Consider the following 8705-nt stretch of genomic DNA (forward strand, 5'->3'; position numbering starts at 1 on the left):
GCAACCCCAGACTCCTCCAGGGAAGATACCCGAGATGATTTTTCTCCTTGGACAATGCTCCATCTTCTGGGATGCATATGAGATTCCTCCCAGGCATCTCCCACAGACATTTTTCCTGTGGTTTGGGTCCCTGTAATCCCGGGTAGCAACCCCAGACTCCTCCAGGGAAGATACCAGATATGATTTTTCTCCTTGGACAATGCTCCATCCTCTTGGAAGCATCCGAGACTCCTTGCAGTTATGTCCCTGAGTGTTTATTCCGGTATTTTCGGGCCCTCTGATCCCGGGTAGCAACCCCAGACTCCTCCAGGGAAGACACCCAATATGATTTTTCTCTCTTGACAGTGGTCCATCCTGCGGGATCTATCCAGAACTCCTCCCAGGCGTCTCCCGCAGAGTTTTCTCCGGTGTTTTGGGGCCCTGTGATCCCGGGTAGCAACCCCAGACTCCTCCAGGGAAGATACCCGAGATAATTTTTCTGCTTAGACAATGCTCCATCCTCTGGGAAGCATCCGAGACTCCTTGCACGTATATCCCTGAGTTTTTATTCCGGTGTTTTCGGGCCCTGTGATCCCGGGTAGCAACCCCAGACTCCTCCAGGGAAGATACCCGAGATGATTTTTCTCCTTGGACAATGCTCCATCTTCTGGGATGCATCTGAGATTCCTCCCAGGCGTCTCCCGCAGACATTTTTCCTGTGGTTTGGGTCCCTGTAATCCCAGGTAGCAACCCCAGACTCCTCCAGGGAAGATACCCGAGATGATTTTTCTGCTGGGAGAAAGCACCATCTTCTGGGATGCATCCTAGATTCCTCCCAGGCGTCTCCCGCAGACAGTTTTCCTGTGGTTTGGGTCCCTTTAATCCCGGGTAGCAACCCCAGACTCCTCCAGGAAAGATATCCGGGATGATTTTTCTCCTTGGACAATGCTCCATCCTCTTGGATGCATTCGAGACTTGTTGCAGCTATGTCCCTGAGTCTTTTTTCTCACGGTTTATGGTTCTGTCATCCCAGGTAGCAACCCCAGACTCCTCCAGGGAAGACACCCAATATGATTTTTCTCTCTTGACAGTGGTCCATCCTGCGGGATCTACCCAGAATTCCTCCCAGGTGTCTCCCGCAGAGTTTTCTCCAGTGCTTTAGGGCCCTGTGATCCCGGGTAGCAACCCCAGACTCCTCCAAGGAAGATACCCGAGATAATTTTTCTGCTTGGACAATGCTCCATCGTCTGGGAAGCATCCGAGACTCCTTGCAGGTATGTCCCTGAGTTTTTATTCCGGTGTTTTCGGGCCCTGTGATCCCGGGTAGCAACCCCAGAGTCCTCCAGGGAAGATACCCGAGATGACTTTTCTCCTTGGACAATGCTCCATCTTCTGGGATGCATCTGAGATTCCTCCCAGGCGTCTCCCGCAGACATTTTTCCTGTGGTTTGGGTCCCTGTAATCCCGGGTAGCAACCCCAGACTCCTCCAGGGAAGATACCCGAGATGATTTTTCTCCTTGGACAATGCTCCATCTTCTGGGATGCATCTGAGATTCCTCCCAGTCGTCTCCCGCAGACATTTTTCCTGTGGTTTGGGTCCCTTTAATCCCGGGTAGCAACCCCAGACTCCTCCAGGAAAGATATCCGGGATGATTTTTCTCCTTGGACAATGCTCCATGCTCTGGGATGCATCCGAGACTTGTCGCAGCTATGTCCCTGAGTCTTTTTTCTCACGGTTTATGGTTCTGTCATCCCAGGTAGCAACCCCAGACTCCTCCAGGGAAGACACCCAATATGATTTTTCTCTCTTGACAGTGGTCCATCCTGCGGGATCTACCCAGAATTCCTCCCAGGCGTCTCCTGCAGAGTTTTCTCCAGTGCTTTAGGGCCCTGTGATCCCGGGTAGCAACCCCAGACTCCTCCAAGGAAGATACCCGAGATAATTTTTCTGCTTGGACAATGCTCCATCCTCTGGGAAGCATCCGAGACTCCTTGCAGGTATGTCCCTGAGTTTTTATTCCGGTGTTTTCGGGCCCTGTGATCCCGGGTAGCAACCCCAGACTCCTCCAGGGAAGATACCCGAGATGATTTTTCTCCTTGGACAATGCTCCATCTTGTGGGATGCATATGAGATTCCTCCCAGGCGTCTCCCGCAGACATTTTTCCTGTGGTTTGGGTCCCTGTAATCCCGGGTAGCAACCCCAGACTCCTCCAGGGAAGATACCCGAGATGATTTTTCTGCTGGGACAAAGCTCCATCTTCTGGGATGCATCTGAGATTCCTCCCAGGCGTCTCCCGCAGACATTTTTCCTGTGGTTTGGGTCCCTGTAATCCCGGGTAGCAACCCCAGACTCCTCCAGGGAAGATACCCGAGATGATTTTTCTCCTTGGACAATGCTCCATCCTCTTGGAAGCATCCGAGACTCCTTGCAGTTATGTCCCTGAGTGTTTATTCCGGTATTTTCGGGCCCTCTGATCCCGGGTAGCAACCCCAGACTCCTCCAGGGAAGACACCCAATATGATTTTTCTCTCTTGACAGTGGTCCATCCTGCGGGATCTATCCAGAACTCCTCCCAGGCGTCTCCCGCAGAGTTTTCTCCGGTGTTTTGGGGCCCTGTGATCGCGGGTAGCAACCCCAGACTCCTCCAGGGAAGATACCCGAGATGATTTTTCTGCTTGGACAATGCTCCATCCTCTGGGAAGCATCCGAGACTCCTTGCAGGTATGTCCCTGAGTTTTTATTCCGGTGTTTTCGGGCCCTGTGATCCCGGGTAGCAACCCCAGACTCCTCCAGGGAAGATACCCGAGATGATTTTTCTGCTGGGAGAAAGCACCATCTTCTGGGATGCATCTGAGATTCCTCCGAGGCATCTCCCACAGACATTTTTCCTGTGGTTTGGGTCCCTTTAATCCCGGGTACCAACCTCAGACTCCTCCAGGAAAGATATCCGGGATGATTTTTCTCCTTGGACAATGCTCCATCCTCTGGGATGCATCCGAGACTTGTCGCAGCTATGTCCCTGAGTCTTTTTTCTCACGGTTTATGGTTCTGTCATCCCAGGTAGCAACCCCAGACTCCTCCAGGGAAGACACCCAATATGATTTTTCTCTCTTGACAGTGGTCCATCCTGCGGGATCTACCCAGAATTCCTCCCAGGCGTCTCCCGCAGAGTTTTCTCCAGTGCTTTAGGGCCCTGTGATCCCGGGTAGCAACCCCAGACTCCTCCAAGGAAGATACCCGAGATGATTTTTCTCCTTGGACAATGCTCCATCCTCTTGGAAGCATCCGAGACTCCTTGCAGTTATGTCCCTGAGTGTTTATTCCGGTATTTTCGGGCCCTCTGATCCCGGGTAGCAACCCCAGACTCCTCCAGGGACGACACCCAATATGATTTTTCTCTCTTGACAGTGGTCCATACTGCGGGATCTATCCAGAACTCCTCCCAGGAGTCTCCCGCAGAGTTTTCTCCGGTGTTTTGGGGTCCTGTGATCCCGGGTAGCAACCCCAGACTCCTCCAGGGAAGATACCCGAGATAATTTTTCTGCTTGGACAATGCTCCATCCTCTGGGAAGCATCCGAGACTCCTTGCAGGTATGTCCCTGAGTTTTTATTCCGGTGTTTTCGGGCCCTGTGATCCCGGGTAGCAACCCCAAACTCCTCCAGGGAAGATACCCGAGATGATTTTTCTGCTGGGACAATGCTCCATCTTCTGGGATGCATATGAGATTCCTCCCAGGCATCTCCCACAGACATTTTTCCTGTGGTTTGGGTCCCTGTAATCCCGGGTAGCAACCCCAGACTCCTCCAGGGAAGATACCCGAGATAATTTTTCTGCTTGGACAATGCTCCATCCTCTGGGAAGCATCCGAGACTCCTTGCAGGTATGTCCCTGAGTTTTTATTCCAGTGTTTTCGGGCCCTGTGATCCCGGGTAGCAACCCCAGACTCCTGCAGGGAAGATAGCCGAGATGATTTTTCTCCTTGGACAATGCTCCATCTTCTGGGATGCATCTGAGATTCCTCCCAGGCGTCTCCCGCAGACATTTTTCCTGTGGTTTGGGTCCCTGTAATCCCGGGTAGCAACCCCAGACTCCTCAAGGGAAGATACCCGAGATGATTTTTCTCCTTGGACAATGCTCCATCTTCTGGGATGCATATGAGATTCCTCCCAGGCGTCTCCCGCAGACATTTTTCCTGTGGTTTGGGTCCCTTTAATCCCGGGTAGCAACCCCAGACTCCTCCAGGAAAGATATCCGGGATGATTTTTCTCCTTGGACAATGCTCCATGCTCTGGGATGCATCCGAGACTTGTCGCAGCTATGTCCCTGAGTCTTTTTTCTCACGGTTTATGGTTCTGTCATCCCAGGTAGCAACCCCAGACTCCTCCAGGGAAGACACCCAATATGATTTTTCTCTCTTGACAGTGGTCCATCCTGCGGGATCTACCCAGAATTCCTCCCAGGCGTCTCCCGCAGAGTTTTCTCCAGTGCTTTAGGGCCCTGTGATCCCGGGTAGCAACCCCAGACTCCTCCAAGGAAGATACCCGAGATAATTTTTCTGCTTGGACAATGCTCCATCGTCTGGGAAGCATCCGAGACTCCTTGCAGGTATGTCCCTGAGTTTTTATTCCGGTGTTTTCGGGCCCTGTGATCCCGGGTAGCAACCCCAGACTCCTCCAGGGAAGATACCCGAGATGATTTTTCTCCTTGGACAATGCTCCATCTTCTGGGATGCATCTGAGATTCCTCCCAGGCGTCTCCCGCAGACATTTTTCCTGTGGTTTGGGTCCCTGTAATCCCAGGTAGCAAACCCAGACTCCTCCAGGGAAGATACCCGAGATGATTTTTCTGCTGGGACAAAGCTCCATCTTCTGGGATGCATCTGAGATTCCTCCCAGGCGTCTCCCGCAGACATTTTTCCTGTGGTTTGGGTCCCTGTAATCCCGGGTAGCAACCCCAGACTCCTCCAGGGAAGATACCAGATATGATTTTTCTCCTTGGACAATGCTCCATCCTCTTGGAAGCATCCGAGACTCCTTGCAGTTATGTCCCTGAGTGTTTATTCCGGTATTTTCGGGCCCTCTGATCCCGGGTAGCAACCCCAGACTCCTCCAGGGAAGACACCCAATATGATTTTTCTCTCTTGACAGTGGTCCATCCTGCGGGATCTATCCAGAACTCCTCCCAGGCGTCTCCCGCAGAGTTTTCTCCGGTGTTTTGGGGCCCTGTGATCCCGGGTAGCAACCCCAGACTGCTCCAGGGAAGATACCCGAGATAATTTTTCTGCTTAGACAATGCTCCATCCTCTGGGAAGCATCCGAGACTCCTTGCACGTATGTCCCTGAGTTTTTATTCCGGTGTTTTCGGGCCCTGTGATCCCGGGTAGCAACCCCAGAGTCCTCCAGGGAAGATACCCGAGATGATTTTTCTGCTGGGACAAAGCTCCATCTTCTGGGATGCATATGAGATTCCTCCCAGGCATCTCCCACAGACATTTTTCCTGTGGTTTGGGTCCCTGTAATCCCGGGTAGCAACCCCAGACTCCTCCAGAGAAGATACCCGAGATGATTTTTCTCCTTCGACAATGCTCCATCTTCTGGGATGCATCTGAGATTCCTCCCAGTAGTCTCCCGCAGACATTTTTCCTGTGGTTTGGGTCCCTGTAAACCCGGGTAGCAACCCCAGACTCCTCCAGAGAAGATACCCGAGATGATTTTTCTCCTTGGACAATGCTACATCCTCTGGGAAGCATCCGAGACTCCTTGCAGGTATGTCCCTGAGTGTTTATTCCGGTATTTTCGGGCCCTCTGATCCCGGGTAGCATCCCCAGACTCCTCCAGGGAAGACACCCAATATGATTTTTCTCTCTTGACAGTGGTCCATACTGCGGGATCTATCCAGAACTCCTCCCAGGAGTCTCCCGCAGAGTTTTCTCCGGTGTTTTGGGGCCCTGTGATCGCGGGTAGCAACCCCAGACTCCTCCAGGGAATGTACCCGAGATGATTTTTCTCCTGGGACAATGCTCCATCTTCTGGGATGCATCTGAGATTCCTCCCAGGCGTCTCCCGCAGACATTTTTCCTGTGGTTTGGGTCCCTTTAATCCCGGGTAGCAACCCCAGACTCCTCCAGGAAAGATACCCGAGATGATTTTTCTCCTTGGACAATGCTCCATCCTCTGGGATGCATCCGAGACTTGTCGCAGCTATGTCCCTGAGTCTTTTTTCTCACGGTTTATGGTTCTGTCATCCCAGGTAGCAACCCCAGACTCCTCCAGGGAAGACACCCAATATGATTTTTCTCTCTTGACAGTGGTCCGTCCTGTGGGATCTACCCAGAATTCCTCCCAGGCGTCTCCTGCAGAGTTTTCTCCAGTGCTTTAGGGCCCTGTGATCCCGGGTAGCAACCCCAGACTCCTCCAAGGAAGATACCCGAGATAATTTTTCTGCTTGGACAATGCTCCGTCTTCTGGGAAGCATCCGAGACTCCTTGCAGGTATGTCCCTGAGTTTTTATTCCGGTGTTTTCGGGCCCTGTGATCCCGGGTAGCAACCCCAGACTCCTCCAGGGAAGATACCCGAGATGATTTTTCTCCTTGGACAATGCTCCATCTTGTGGGATGCATATGAGATTCCTCCCAGGCATCTCCCACAGACAATTTTCCTGTGGTTTGGGTCCCTGTAATCCCGGGTAGCAACCCCAGACTCCTCCAGGGAAGATACCCGAGATAATTTTTCTGCTTGGACAATGCTCCATCCTCTGGGAAGCATCCGAGACTCCTTGCAGGTATGTCCCTGAGTTTTTATTCCAGTGTTTTCGGGCCCTGTGATCCCGGGTAGCAACCCCAGACTCCTCCAGGGAAGATACCCAAGATGATTTTTCTCCTTGGACAATGCTCCATCTTCTGGGATGCATCTGAGATTCCTCCCAGGCGTCTCCCGCAGACATTTTTCCTGTGGTTTGGGTCCCTGTAATCCCGGGTAGCAACCCCAGACTCCTCAAGGGAAGATACCCGAGATGATTTTTCTGCTGGGACAAAGCTCCATCTTCTGGGATGCATATGAGATTCCTCCCAGGCATCTCCGACAGACATTTTTCCTGTGGTTTGGGTCCCTGTAATCCCGGGTAGCAACCCCAGACTCCTCCAGGGAAGATACCCGAGATAATTTTTCTGCTTGGACAATGCTCCATCCTCTGGGAAGCATCCGAGACTCCTTGCACGTATGTCCCTGAGTGTTTATTCCGGTATTTTCGGGCCCTCTGATCCCGGGTAGCAACCCCAGACTCCTCCAGGGAAGACACCCAATATGATTTTTCTCTCTTGACAGTGGTCCATCCTGCGGGATCTATCCAGAACTCCTCCCAGGCGTCTCCCGCAGAGTTTTCTCCGGTGTTTTGGGGCCCTGTGATCCCGGGTAGCAACCCCAGACTCCTCCAGGGAAGATACCCGAGATAATTTTTCTGCTTAGACAATGCTCCATCCTCTGGGAAGCATCCGAGACTCCTTGCACGTATGTCCCTGAGTTTTTATTCCGGTGTTTTCGGGCCCTGTGATCCCGGGTAGCAACCCCAGACTCCTCCAGGGAAGATACCCGAGATGATTTTTCTCCTTGGACAATGCTCCATCTTCTGGGATGCATCTGAGATTCCTCCCAGGCGTCTCCCGCAGACATTTTTCCTGTGGTTTGGGTCCCTTTAATCCCGGGTAGCAACCCCAGACTCCTCCAGGAAAGATATCCGGGATGATTTTTCTCGTTGGACAATGCTCCATGCTCTGGGATGCATCCGAGACTTGTCGCAGCTATGTCCCTGAGTCTTTTTTCTCACGGTTTATGGTTCTGTCATCCCAGGTAGCAACCCCAGACTCCTCCAGGGAAGACACCCAATATGATTTTTCTCTCTTGACAGTGGTCCATGCTGCGGGATCTACCCAGAATTCCTCCCAGGCGTCTCCCGCAGAGTTTTCTCCAGTGCTTTAGGGCCCTGTGATCCCGGGTAGCAACCCCAGACTCCTCCAAGGAAGATACCCGAGATAATTTTTCTGCTTGGACAATGCTCCATCCTCTGGGAAGCATCCGAGACTCCTTGCAGGTATGTCCCTGAGTTTTTATTCCGGTGTTTTCGGGCCCTGTGATCCCGGGTAGCAACCCCAGACTCCTCCAGGGAAGATACCCGAGATGATTTTTCTCCTTGGACAATGCTCCATCTTCTGGGATGCATCTGAGATTCCTCCGAGGCATCTCCCACAGACATTTTTCCTGTGGTTTGGGTCCCTGTAATCCCAGGTAGCAACCCCAGACTCCTCCAAGGAAGATACCCGAGATGATTTTTCTCCTTGGACAATGCTCCATCCTCTTGGAAGCATCCGAGACTCCTTGCAGTTATGTCCCTGAGTGTTTATTCCGGTATTTTCGGGCCCTCTGATCCCGGGTAGCAACCCCAGACTCCTCCAGGGACGACACCCAATATGATTTTTCTCTCTTGACAGTGGTCCATACTGCGGGATCTATCCAGAACTCCTCCCAGGAGTCTCCCGCAGAGTTTTCTCCGGTGTTTTGGGGTCCTGTGATCCCGGGTAGCAACCCCAGACTCCTCCAGGGAAGATACCCGAGATAATTTTTCTGCTTGGACAATGCTCCATCCTCTGGGAAGCATCCGAGACTCCTTGCAGGTATGTCCCTGAGTTTTTATTCCGGTGTTTTCGGGCCCTGTGATCCCGGGTAGCAAC

The sequence above is a fragment of the Vanellus vanellus genome (genome assembly GCF_965231255.1).
Source record: "Vanellus vanellus genome assembly, contig: HAP1_SCAFFOLD_29, whole genome shotgun sequence".
Classification (NCBI taxonomy): Eukaryota; Metazoa; Chordata; class Aves; order Charadriiformes; family Charadriidae; genus Vanellus; species Vanellus vanellus.